This window comes from Triticum dicoccoides, chromosome 2B (assembly GCF_002162155.2).
Source record: "Triticum dicoccoides isolate Atlit2015 ecotype Zavitan chromosome 2B, WEW_v2.0, whole genome shotgun sequence".
NCBI classification, from domain to species: Eukaryota; Viridiplantae; Streptophyta; class Magnoliopsida; order Poales; family Poaceae; genus Triticum; species Triticum dicoccoides.
Genome location: NC_041383.1, coordinates 683190334 through 683204734, shown reverse-complemented (window position 1 = coordinate 683204734; position 14401 = coordinate 683190334). Strand labels below are relative to the sequence as shown.

Genomic DNA, 14401 nt, shown 5'->3' with positions numbered 1-14401 from the left:
TGTTCGAAGTAATTGCAAGAGGCAAATGACAAGTAGTAGAATAGTTGTTCTCATTGATGATGGGATTACACATATATATAGCCCCCGAAGGGGTACGCCCGAAGGGACACGAGACAACCGCCTCAATTAGGAAAAGCAGGGATTAATAGGATTAATTAAATCCTAACACTCCCACTAATCCATGCTTGTTAGTGTAAGTATCATCATCTTGAGAAGCTCCTCCAAAAACCCTGTGGGAGAAATATGAGGAGATAGGTGTTGATATGTTGCTAAAACTCCTTCAAACCCAGTGGAAAAATAAGGAGAAAATGACGCAACATATAATGATTATTGTCTGTTTAACTCAATATGAGAAAAAACCCATAGAATTAAAGGACAATAAATATGTCGTATATACTTTCTTAAAAACCCCGGCGGGGAAAACAGAAGATATGACATATGGTCTTGTGTTGATATTACCTTATTAAAAACCTTCATGAGAACCTATAAAGTAAACTCATGAAGGGAAAAAGAGTATAATATGATGCTTTTAACAGGAACAATTCAGGAAGATACTCCCCTTGATTCTTGCAAATTCCGAAGCCGTCATATACCAATTCCATGAACATATTTCCGGAATGTAGAAGTTGGTAGAGACTTGGTGAACAAATCAGTCACATGATTTGACTTACAAGATATGCAATATAGTGATATTGCTTATTATGTAACCTGTTTGCATCCGGGCAACACAAGCAACATTATCTTTGAGATAATGGTTGGTGGATGTAGCCATGATGTCTGTTTCGAAGACTCTTCATGAGGGGGCTACCACACCTAGTAGGAACACTAAGCTTGTCTACGATCTGACATAGTGGGAATCTGATCGATGTATCCAATGATATCGGTGTTCACATTTCTATAAAACTGAAAAACCAGGACAAAATGTTTCATACCTTGGAGATATCGAAAGATATTCTTGAATACCAACCAATCGTGTTTGGTGGATCCAATGGCTTATGGAACGTTGAGTCCCAATATCTCATTTCCATCATCTCTTGGTCTAAATCGATCTTTCTCTACGTCTAGAGAATGAACTACCATGAGAGTTATGGATGGATAAGATTTGTCCACAATGAATTTCTCCAATATATTTTGGATATAGACAACATAGTAAACCATAATGTATGAATGAAGGTGCTCAAGTTGTAGTAACGAGCGGTATTTTGGTTTACCCAAATCCTTCATTTTAAACTCCGTCATTTAGATGATTACATGTGTCATCATTGCAGACACACAAGCATGGATAATCATTGTTGTAGGAGTAATCCTTGTGCATAAGGATCTCACTACGTTAGTTGTACCATATGTACTGACAACAATAAGTCGTCTGGTGACTTACTGATTTTACGCAATGTATGTTGCATTTTGTATTTCGATTCAGAATTGAGATTCCATCGAGAATCAATCATATATGTCTGAATCTAGTGATCCACCTGGATATGTAATCACTACATCTATCAACTGCAGAGATAGATGATTTTGTACTGCCAATGAAATAAGTTGTCGGAAAGAGATTCCATCTCTGGAGAATAGTTGGGTATCTGCATGAACCCTTGTGCTACAATACTTGCTCTTTCTTTCACCACCTCGTTGTTGTCAATTCTGTTTCCAGAAGAAAACTGGTATAGATATTGCTTATGAATACCTTCCCATTATTGAGCAAGATCATTTCTACCTAGATTATACCCTTTGCTTGAGTTCAGTCTGAGTGTTGTTCACACTTTGCCATGGCCATGGTCTTTGGACCTGAATCATTTGAAAGGTTTTGCAATCTAGTATGTCGACAGTTGTAGACTTCCGGTTATATGATTCTCCAGAATCTATATATCAATATATAGTTGATGGAAATATCATTACCCATGGTGACTGCTCACGATTTCCCAATGCGATTGAGTCGGGTATTCCGATGTCCCGGTCATTGTGTGCACTATGACCTAGGTTGGTGGAGGTTTCCCGTCCACTGGGTGTATACTACCCATTAGGTGTCTGCCAACGTGAAGTTGACTTGCATTTACTGATTCACAGGCCTTGATATCCTTGCTTGCGAGAAGCTGAATCCGGATGTACTTCTGCCATACATCTCCCCCTGTTGCTTTGTACGGGGAGTGGAGTGGATTTTGTTGGTACCTCCACTCTTTCAGGCATACTTTGCAGGATTGTAGGATTGTGTGACACCTTTATAGTCAGTAAATGAATCTGGCAGGTTATTTGCAATATGTTGCAAATCTTCTGAACACATGGTTCAGCTCTTTGATTACGCGGATATGAGGCAGAAATGTGTTGAACATTCCACTAATTTCCTGGCATTCTTTATGGTACTTGAATTCTCCCCCTAATGCCTAGAAATATTCCTCATTGAATCAACATGCTGGCCTTGAATAACTCCCCATGTGAGGGGCTTGAGGTATTGACGGTAATACAGTTATTCCTCACATAGATCCCAACTATATGTTGAGGGGCCAATGATGTATGTCAGGGTGATGATATCGGTGTGCAACCGAATTACCGCAGATAGGAAATACTTGGTAGATTTCCACGTATCAAAGATAGAGGGGAATAAAAAATTATGCAGTTTGGTCATGAGCGTGTAAAACTTCATGACTCCAACGCAAAGTTGGTAAGTTGCAATTTCAAAGTAAAGATCATGCAATGAGCTCAATTCTTTGGATGGGATTCTACCAAACCATTTTGAGTCTAGACATTAGGAAAAATTGCTAAACTTCAATCTGAGGGCCATAGAAAAAGGCACTCAAGGAGAATTCTGCAAATGCTATCCATTCGATTTGCTTGAAATTGATGTCAGGATAATGAGTCAATGGTTTCGTGTGAATAAAGCACACTTGAGACCATCATGTAGATGTGTCTTTGGAAAAACCATGGATACCTGAATAGTCTAGTCAATGGTTGGGAAAAACCACTTACCTCGACTTGATGCATTCAAGGAGAATTCTGAGTGGTTCAGTGTAGACTTTAAGGTGTGCGAGCCTTAAAATTAGCTTCCCTGTGTCACTTGTAGTGCACATAAAATCCAAATGGTGTTAGAATTTAGCATCATAATAATCATAAACTATTGGAATTGCTGATAGTTTCTGTTTCAACCCAATGTCTCGATGACCAAGGCGAGTATGCCAAGTTTGTCATGTACAAGACACTCTGGAAAACTATATCGTACGTAACATGTGCTACGGGTTTTGTAGTATGTGTAGTGCAATGCCAATGATACATAGAGAATGTGCTTGCCATATCCGTTGCATATGGTAAAGAGAAGATATTCCTCTTTGTTGTCATCATAAGTTTCGCTATGGAAACTATTTTGACGGATACCTCTATAGTTTAGTAGGGTACGAGTTAAACCCAGAAGCAATAAAGCATCCTGACGATACTCGAGTACCCACAGGGATAGTAAATATGACTCGAGTTGAGCCAACAAATACCTCATCACCTCTAGCGATTTTAAAATATCTCCTTTCTCTCAATGAGAATGGAAACATTGGACTTCCCTGAGTATAGAGTGTGTGTGGTGCATATGTCCACAAGGCACATATCATTTTTATCGGATTGACTTCCGTAGAAATCTATATATAGACATGAAGATTCTTAATATGAAAACCACTGTCAGATATATAGAATGCATACAAATGTATGTGTATCAAAGTGCTGATACAATATATTGTGATATACAATATATGATGAAAACAATACTTATGTTCTTATTAGAACATCGTAAATTGACATAAATTATGTTGACCACTCAGGAGATTGAGAGACTAGAAGAAGTCTCCAAAACATGTCGGTTGAGGCATATTCAATCATCACGTTCTCCGTGCTCATAGGGTCCCGTCACAGCTGGTGTTGTCGGATTGAAGGTTGAAGTAAGATTCAAACCTTCGCCCTTGAGGTTCATTGTATCCCAGGAATTGCTGATACAGAATAACCAGATGCTGAGATCTGAATCTAATGCCTTATAATGTATAAGACAACATTTTTCTGTTAGCGGTGTGATCCTGATCAGAAGTGAATCCTGGATTGCACACATTATCCCACGAGACACAAGAGCGATCATGATGTCCATGGCCCAGATAGGGCAGTGGTGGCCATTGAGGGCGAATGCCTCAAACTCTATAGCCATATGTTATAATGAACTTAGCAAAATCAATGGGTATTTCAAGAAGTTATCTTGAAACCATTAGTGTGAATCTCAAATTGCTAAATATGACACCTTGAAGATAATCTCCAAAATGGAGTAGATCTCGCAGCACTAGAGAGTATAATCTGATGGAATCAGTAGATACTCACTCGTAATGCCTTATGTCATGACTTAGTAAAATGCGTGGGAGAGCACTTTGTAAAGCAATTATAATGTCAAAATGACAAAATATAGGTCATTGATAATCTGTGAAGGCAGTAGATCTAAATGACTACCGTGTGATCCCAATACATCAATTTGAAGAAATCACTTTGAATTTTGCATTCTTATTTGTAAGAAATTAAAAATCTCAATTGCAAATAGACGTATTAATCTCAACATGTAGCGGACATGGAGACCCATACATTCCGGAATACACCGTACTCAACAGAAATACACCACTATCATAATGAATAGTAATGATGTTGCAATCTTGATGTTCAAGTGAAAAACTTGAATTATATAGGCCTCAAATTAAATGAGATGATATTGTATCAAGTTGCAAGATAATTCAGCAGGGTGAATTAATATTTTGCGAGAGAAAATTAATCTCAATCGCTATGAGATTATTTTGCGAGAGAAAAATATTCTCAATCGCAAATCAATATTGTTGTGCGAGAAAACTTAGTCTCAGTCGCAAAACAATATCGTTGTAATAATAGGACATGTTATAGGGATTGCTAAAAAGCAAACACACTGAACATGCCACATATAATAACCACATATTTTCTGGAATGTTGAAATTCAACAGAAAATGCAGTAATTAACAGGGTCTAAAACAGGTAAATACTAGTAGTAAATAGTACTGTTAACAGAATCCAATGTGCAAAATCCCAGAAATAGGATACGGTGCACAATCGGTCTGGACCACTGTTCGACCTGTTTTGCAAATTCATGCAACTGCAAGGACCTTGATGCACAATGTCGAAGGGATAAGGTTCCTTATCCTCTTGTTTTCATGTGCGGATATGAAATCCCAATGGGGAATTTTTCTATGCCACAGCAGCCATTCGAGACAGGCTCGCCGGCCGGAGGTGCCTCTGCTTCCGTTGGGTACAACGGGCGCGAGCGCCGCGCGGGGGAAGGGGACCCTCAACGACGGCCTGGAAGGCTGCGCCATGGCCGGAGGGAGGAGAGACCGCGGGGCGCGCGCTTCAGCCAGCGCCGGCCAGAGGCCGCCATCATGCCTTCTGCAAGTGAGGCCTTGGTCGCAGGCGCTACGTCAGATGCAGGTGGGCGTTGCTGTGGAGGAACGGCCGGGGACCTCGTTATCCGCTGAGAAGCGGCCGCGCCGTCACGGCCAGTCGCGCTCACGCAGTCTGTAGCCGTAGCGCGGACGGAGAGGGCCGACGTGCTTCTTGCCGGCCGTAGGCCGCTCGTGCCGTTCAAAATCGACAGCGTCGATCCATTAAGAGGTAAGAACATCCCGAATTGTAGAAGACTACCTTCACGCTTACAGTTCTTGTTTGGATTTTCAATCCATTGATCAAGGGTGCCTTTTCGGTTCGTCTTTTCCTTCGTTGATATCTTTCCGATGGAAGGTTGCGAACATTGTCCTGATTCCATGCCCACATGCTCGGATGAAGCAATTCTCGTAAGTGCAAGGACGTTAGGAAAAGCAATCAATAATTGAATCTTTGATTAATCACAAGCAGAGAAGATCAAATAAGCAATCTATTGACAAATTCCCTTCTCTATGCAGAACGGCGGTTGCCGGTTGACTCGTCACAGGTCACAGCGATTAGCGCTAATTAGCCTGATCGTGTAGTGACGCCGGCCGCTCGGAAGCCACGCCGCCGGGGCAAGCCAAGGCCGCTCGCCGTTGTTGTTCGAGGGCCGTAGTCGGGGAGGCACCCGGTTCCGCGGGCAGGCGTTTCAGACGTACATAACCGCTGCCTGGGATGGCCTATTTCTCTCGTCGGAGAGCAAAGGGCTGAGGCTGGTCACAGTGGGGAGTAACTTACACTAGTGTCATGCATATGACACTTAGTAGTATCATAGATGGCTTCATTTACTAACTCATAGACTCATCTTGTCTTGGAAAGCGCTATGTTACAGTAACATATTATGTTACCATCTCTCATTAATTACTTGCCACATAAGCAGAATTTTCTCGAAGAGTGCTATGTTACTAGCTAAGTTACTCCCACTATGACCAGCCTGATAACGTGTTCGAAGTAATTGCAAGAGGCAAATGACAAGTAGTAGAATAGTTGTTCTCATTGATGATGGGATTACACATATATATAGCCCCCGAAGGGGTACGTCCGAAGGGACACGAGACAACCGCCTCAATTAGGAAAAGTAGGGATTAATAGGATTAATTAAATCCTAACAAGTACATGCTTTATTATAATAACTACATACATGAATTGGATGTACTCCCTCTCTTTCAGTTTATAGGGCGTGCGCGTACTCCTAGGTCGTCAATTTGACCAACCTAACACAAATCATATATATATATATTACAAAAAATATATCAATATAAACTTCAAATGTTCTATTTTTAAAAGGTATAATTTTTGTGTTATATAGTTTGTATTATTATGATAAAATTGGCAATCTAGGTACACGCGTAGGACTTGTAAACTGAGACGGAGGGAGTACATGTTTAAGACAATAAGAACAACAACTTTTTTGCTGGCGCCACGCGTATATATCCGGCGCGGAGCCGGTCCGGTCGTCATGGGCTCCACCGCAGCTGAAGTTTTTTGGGTGGCTTGGCTTGGGAGATAGAAGCTGGACCTTTCAAGTTTAGTACTCGTGGCGTTTTCTCACTCCCTTTAGAAAAATAGATATATCTGTAAACTATATTTTGAAATTAGTAAAATATTATACCTTTTATTTTCATTCAAAGGAAATTGTACTTTCTATTAATCTAGTTACATTAAGAATGCAAATTATTCTTTGCGCACCATTTAGAAAAGATTATCTAATCAACAAGAATTCCATATGAAAGCACTTCCAGAACAAATGAAAGTCTTTGTAAAACTTTGCCGCATTTGCGTTGCTTGGGAACATTCAGTACGCGGGATCACGAAAGAAATTTCTTGATGTTTACCAATTGATATTTTTTTTACAAAGGGAGTACTTGTTTCTTTTATAAAGGATGTTTTTTTATTGATACATAATGAAGCATAAGGAGATACAAACATAATGAGCATACCCGGCCTCTGCATAACTATGATGCACACAATCAACATTAATGCACACACGAAAAAACACATAGCAAAGAGCAAAGACATAGAAGACCGAAACTATGCCAGGTGGAGAGAGAAAAAAGAAAAAAATCTTGAAGCGATCAAAACAACGATCAACTATACAACGATTACCATCGGCACCAACTATTTCGTGACAACACAAAGACTACGAGAAAGGTTCTCCAAAAGCAATGCCTCCAGAAAGGGACCGACGTGCAAACGCCGCCATCGCCAGATCCAACCACTGCAGGCATCGTGAGTTTTCACCCTGAAGACTAAGTTTGATCAAACTCCGAGCAATGCCTTAACAAGGTAACGACACAAAAACGTCGCCAATTTCCATGTATAACCAACTAGGGTCAGACTTAGGGTTTTCACCTTGAAACTCGAGACTAGGTGCTCGAGCAGCACCACTCAATCGAAGTCATCCTATATCATCTCCTCCGCTTGCCATGATCCCAGTAGCAGCTTACATGCACAGTCCTAAATGGAACTAAAAGGCATTAATCAACCACATGAACGAAGACCCGTTGCCGCTATCAGTCACACAAGCAAGACCAGTGGCGCCGCTCGGCGGCGGTGAGGGGAGGGCGCATGGGGTGAGGGACGAGAAAAGTGGATCGGGACGCCCCCCGAGTCGCCCGAGACACGGACGAAGCGGGGGATGTTTTCCAATCAGATACTAAACCGTCCGAGTCGCACGAGGTGAGGTGTCGCGTACAACTTGGGTGAATATAAAAAATATCAGGCATGCAACTAGATCACCCCAGCTGCAGTCGTTTTGTGGCCCATGAAATCACAGTAGGGTTATAAATGCTTGTAGTTGTGTGTTTAGAGATGGATATACAAAAAATAAACATGCAACTGGCCATTTACTTTGTGCATATGCAGTTGTACTCGGGTTAGAACATTTGCAATTGCTTTTCTAGTGGTGGACATGCAAGCTGCAACTACCCAACAACACTTACACACACACACACACACACACACACACACACACACACACACGCACGCGCACGCGCACGCGCACGCACACGCACACGCCTGGGCTATTCTGTCACGCGTAACAGAATATTATTCTGTTACCCTACTTGAACTGATGAATTCAAGCGGTTGAACTGATGAAATTCGAGCGGTTGAACTGATGCTTTCTGTTGCTGTTAAAAATCGTCTTCTTTAGTTCAAATTTTTTGTAATTTTTTTGTCGAAATGGAGCGTGTAATATATCGTTGGAAAACTCTTGACATCCACATTACAATCTTATAATTTCTTTTTGCAAAAAATTATGATTTAAGAGCAGTTTTGAAAAAAATCATTTTTTTCAAAACCGAAAACGCGAATCGTATTTTTGACTTAATTTTCAAACAATTTGTCAGAATTGAGCAAATGAAATGGTGTTGGAAAGCTTGTGAAAATCCGCACCTTCCATATATGTACTATTTTTTCAAATTTATATTATTTAAAAGTAATTTGAAAAATGGTGAAATTCTAAGCGAAACGTATTTTCGCGTTTATTGCAAACAGTTTGTCAGATTGACGCAAATGATACGCCGTTGGAAAGCTATGGAAAATGCGCAATTTTTTTTGTGTAGAAATGTTTTTCTAATTCCTTACGGTTTAAAAACGAATTCGAATACGATCAAATTTGATTTTGAACGCGGTTTTTTAAAAAAGTTTGTCGAAATGGGGCAAATAATATACCGTTGGATAGCTATCGAAAATGTGAAACTTAGTCATGTTGAACGTTTTCTCTACTTCGCAACCGTTTAAGAGTAATTTTGAATACGATAAGATCCATCGTGTTATTTTTCTCTCTGAAAAAACAGAGTACTCGTACTGATCTATGTGTGTGTTCGTACTGAGCTATTTTTTATAGATTAATTTTGAATTCTTCTGAAAACGGAGGACTCAAACTGATCTCCATTTTGGGTTTGTACTGAGCGGGTTTTCATAGACTGAACTTTACTCTATTTTTTCCTGTATGATTTTTCTCGTAACTTTTCAACGATCTACGGTATCATTGTACCTAAACTCGCATGATTTATATAGTTGAATGATATTTTTTTTCAAAAAGAAAATATTGTTTGCAACGATGTGTTGGACTTCTCTCATTCTACGACTTGAACTTTTACCATTTGAATTTCCAAGAGGTTTATTTTTGTTTGAGCTTTATCACGTCCCGAAAACTGAGTTTTTGAACTGAGCATTGTGTTTGTTTTTAATGATGTATTTTCACAGTCCGAACTTTACTCTACTTTTTTGTTAATGATTTGCTTACAACTTTTGTTTTCTGTGAATTTGTGGTATCCCTAAGTTTGAACGGATGTAAATACTTTTTGTATATAAGCTCAATTATTTTTTTAGACATATGAATGATCATCCCCTATTTCTCAACTGCAAACTTTTGTTTTCTCTTAACCTGTTGTATCCTCGAGTTTGAACGGATGTAAATACTTTTTGCCAGACTGCTCTAGATTTCAGTATGGTACAACCTTGATGAGCCGATGTACTGAGGTATTTTTCCATAATAGTTTTGAATGGTTCCGAAAAAGAGTACTTGAACGGGTGTCTGTATGGTTTTGTACTGAGCGTGTTTTCACGTACTAGACTTTACTTTGTATTTTCAGTATAATTTTCCTCGTAACTTCTCAATGGTATCATCAAGCCCGAACTTGCATACTTTATACCATTAAACTGAATGATTTTTTAATAAAATGAAAATGTTTTGTTTTTTCTTTTGAACTCAACATTGTTTTGCTACAATATGCTGGACTTCTCTCATTTTACCACTTGAACTTTTACCATTCTGAATTTCCATGGTTTTTTTGTTTGAGCTTTTTTTCCAAACTTGATGTCGTGTCCAATTTTTTTTTCTGTACTTATATGCTAGTAATAATATAACATTTCCATTACTATTTTTGTCCATTCATGGACATCAACCAAAATGGGCAGGAGAGAGCACTATCGAACTGATCATTGTTTTCGACCGAACTATTATGTTCTTTTCTAAGAACTGAACATGTAATACATATTGAAGGGCCACACATGTATGATATAATGAACTGTAGGGTCTTAAAAGTGCAACGACAGTACATCTATAAAGCTCCATAAGATCGCATGAAGCCTCTGCCAAATGAAATATACAAAATACTGAAAAAACTTCACATTTTTGCACGAAGGGCATACTTCCTGACATGCTCGACGAGACCCATTGAAATTGCGCAATTCACGTGTGGGAGCAAGCAGCAACTTTGAAGTATGCAATTTGGAAAGCTCATAAAGTAAAACATGGCATCTTGTTTTTTTCCAGAAAAACAACAGGAGCACATCCGCATAGTTATTCATCTCCACATCAATAATAATTGGCCACCAAAAACCTGACAAATGTTTTTTTTTCTGAAAACACACAACACATTTTTCGAATGCATCAGTACAAGCTGACATTTTCAGTTTTCAGAAGCAATCAAACTTGCTAATTAGTAGAGTACTCATGTACTTACTGGGACCACACATATCCTAATATTAGTATTCATGTACTTACTACGGCCTACACTCAGCTCCTTGAGCGACCGGCCACAAAACAAGAAGTTGTACTGTTGAGCAGGAGGTCCTCGACCCCGTGACTCCTCCAGCAGGTTCCACTATTTTCCGCTAAAGCATAAGCCATGCCGTTGGAGTGGGACGCGTCCACACGGCGACAACTTTAGAAACTGGTTCTATAGAAAAGATTTTTCATTAAATGGCCACAACTTTCAGTGGCTAATTGAAAGCAAAGTCATATTATGAGTGGCTAATGGGTTAAGAAAGCTTTTGAAGAAAAATGAAAGCAGAGGCTAGCTAGCACCTTCGCGCACCCCACGACGTGATCCTTGGAGTTCAACCTGGAAATGGGGCCGAAAAGGCTCGCGCCGCACTTTGCGACCATCGAGCGCCGTACCCGGCGGCATTGCCTTGTGGTTGGCCCGGCGCCCGGCTCGCCGACAGACTTCAGTTCAGGTTGGATTCATCAAAAACATAAATGAAGCATGTGTTCTTTTTCTATTCTTGCAAATGAAGCTCCACTTATGTTCTGTTTGATAATTCTGTATTCTATTCTGTTTTGAACTAAAGTGTGCGGATGAATTGAACTTCTCCGATACATATTTCACTGAACCTAGTCCTCCAGAATGTTTATTCTTTTTAGTTATGTTGGCATGAGGCTATGAAATACATCACAGCAATTGTTTTTTGGGTGAGTTTCAAGAAACATAATACTATGTGAACAATACAACCTGACCTAACTAGATATGCAACATGCAGTACACATGTACGGTGTCTCAACTTTTCACAAAAAACTGCAGCTGTACTATCATCTATTGAAAATGAATCACAGAAATAATGGAGAAGACTTAGTTAAAATGTGAACACCTTGTCCAGTTTTGATCAAATTGAGATCACAAAGAACACTCGCTGCTTTCTCTACAGAGTCCAGGTTATAGCAAAAATGATCAAGACATAAGAACAGTGATCACTTGTACTGCCTGGAAAATAACAAGCAAACTTATAGCATTTGATCATTCGAACTTGTCACAATAGAAATAGAGAATTATGTACACGGATACAACTTGCATCATCAAACTTTAGAGTTCTTTTAACTCCAGAATGCTTCCACAGGACATTCAAAACCCAAAAGCAAAATAACAAAATTAGTGTAATGTTTGTAAAACTTAGTTAAAGTAGAATTACTTTTGTTTTATAACACTACATACTTGAGTGCTTGTGCCCGTTTAAATCTGAATAAAAAGAATATCATTATCTTAGGACTTTATCCGGTTTTCATCACTAGTACACAGTTTCCGTACGTGTTGTTCTCCCATAGGCATTAACACAAGCACCATGCGTGCTAGGAAGAACAGCGCACTTGAATCAGAATTGACACCAAAGAAACTCGCTGCAAATCACTACTTATTCAGGTGATATATCTAAACTTACAGAAACTGAATCCTGTACTAACGATATTTTTTTCACACGCACCAACTATTCTGCGTTTTTTCATGGACTGACAATAGAGTACACACCGAACTAATGTTAAGTTTAGTACAAAAATTCTCTGTTCATGAACTGACAGTATTTCTCCCTTTGGACTGAAGAAAAGCACACTCCTAGGCACGCAGGCGAAGCCGTTTCAAGCTACAACCAACATCAGCAGGAATTCAAGCGAAAGGCACTGAGGTAATAGGAAATGAACATATGACGAAGAATTGAACATAAAAGAAAATATTTTTGGAGAAGGAAGAAGATGTCAGGAGGATCTGGTGAACCTGCTACGCATACTCCTGCGGACTTACGGTTCCGGTGAAGTGGAGCTGATGGAAGAGGGGATCACGAGCAGCCGCGGGAAGGTCGGCACTGGAGCTCGTGGTGAAGTGGACTCGTGGTGCGGCGGCAATGTTGGCGGCTGGCAGTGGGCGACGGAGGTAGGCAGTGGGCGATGTTGTTCTTCGGTATTAAAAACTGGTTTCTACATTAACAACAAACACCTAAAGAGCATCATGTTTTCTGCATGTATATATGAACTTTTGAATAGAACTTACCAGCCATCCACACTTGCACTGAAGACATTTAAATGAACGCAAAATGAACCTCCTAGCATTTATTTTGTGAACTTTTCACAAGGTACACATGTTTCCCTAAATTTGCAAGTTGATTTTCTGAACTTTGATCTTATATGGAACAAAAAGTGAAGGATTCTGGACTGAAGAAATAATCCAAAGGAGCAAAATAAGAAGCGCAAACTAGTGCACAATTCAAACTACCATCAAACCTTTTTACTGAACGGATGAGACGAGATGCTGAGGAGCAAAACCTCTCTCCCTGCCTTAACAAAAAGTAATGGGGGCTAAACTTTGTGTTTCTCTCGAACAAAAACTGACATTCTCAACTCATGAAATAAACTACAGGAGCAAAAGCTGAAGTGTGACCTAGTCTGAAATTTGAACTTGTCGGGAGGCTTTTGCTGTACTGAAGTGTGACCTAGTATTCATTCTACTATTCTTTTTTCCTCCTGGCTGAAGCTAGTCAGTGCAGATCACCCTGACAGAAATCTTCTTCACATTTTCTCCATCCATGGCATCCTGCCTAAAACCAAAAAAAGTGGGGATAGAAACTAGTGGAAGGGAGGACCATTGTGCTGCTATTTTGATCAGGCGTACACACAAAACAATAAAATGGATGAAATGAAACACATTGTACTGTTCGCGTTGCTTCTCCCTTCCTGCCCAGCCAAATCAAATCGAACCACAGGCACTGCATCGAAGAACCTGCTAATGCCCATCATCAATTTTTGATATGTCATGATCAAAATGGGTTTGATCCCATGGTTGAGACAGAAATACTGCATCGATTTGTGATCTGATGGTCTCTCAAGATCTCCGAAGATCTGAACTGATTGTATTACAAGCACCGCACAAATTCCAACGAGCCGATGTAAGTACTATTAAAAAGGTAATCAAGTTCATGTTATATTAATTGGGAGAAGTTCAAAAAAAATAAACTTTTAAAAAGGTTGTCCTATTTTTGCTATAACAACTCTAGTCATCTTTTTGCCAACCATGTATATTACACGGTACAAATAAGATATTTGAACTGAACTAAAATAATAAATTGTACTAAACACCTAAAGAACGTGTTCTTTTCACATCTTCCCAACTACTCGATTAGCAGAACACATGTACGCATTTTAATAACAGAAGCAGAGAGAGAGGGAGAGCGGGAGGGAGGGGGGGGGGAGAGAGATTGCCATGAAAGTGTCGTTGACACATGGAGAGAACTACCATCAGCTCTCAACCTGGACGGCTGCCAGCAACCGTTGTGGACGGGCCGGTGGTGGTGTGGCCCAATCGTAGGAAGTTGGTGGCCGTGTGACGTGTTGCCGGGACGACTCATAAGAATTGAACTGGACCAAAAGAAGAAATTGGACATCACACGTACATTTTTC

The 14401-nt window shown here is 39.9% G+C and overlaps 1 long non-coding RNA gene across 2 annotated transcripts; it reads left to right on the top strand.

Moving 5' to 3' along the window:
- Positions 1-5226: 5226 nt before the first annotated feature.
- LOC119365586 lies at positions 5227-6118 on the top strand. 2 transcript variants are annotated; one of them, XR_005175613.1, is made up of 3 exons: positions 5227-5640; positions 5767-5819; positions 5928-6118. It is a non-coding gene; the product is annotated as an uncharacterized LOC119365586 (long non-coding RNA). The 2 variants fall into 2 exon arrangements; XR_005175612.1 differs by having other exon boundaries at positions 5227-5819.
- The last annotated feature ends 8283 nt before the right edge of the window (positions 6119-14401 follow it).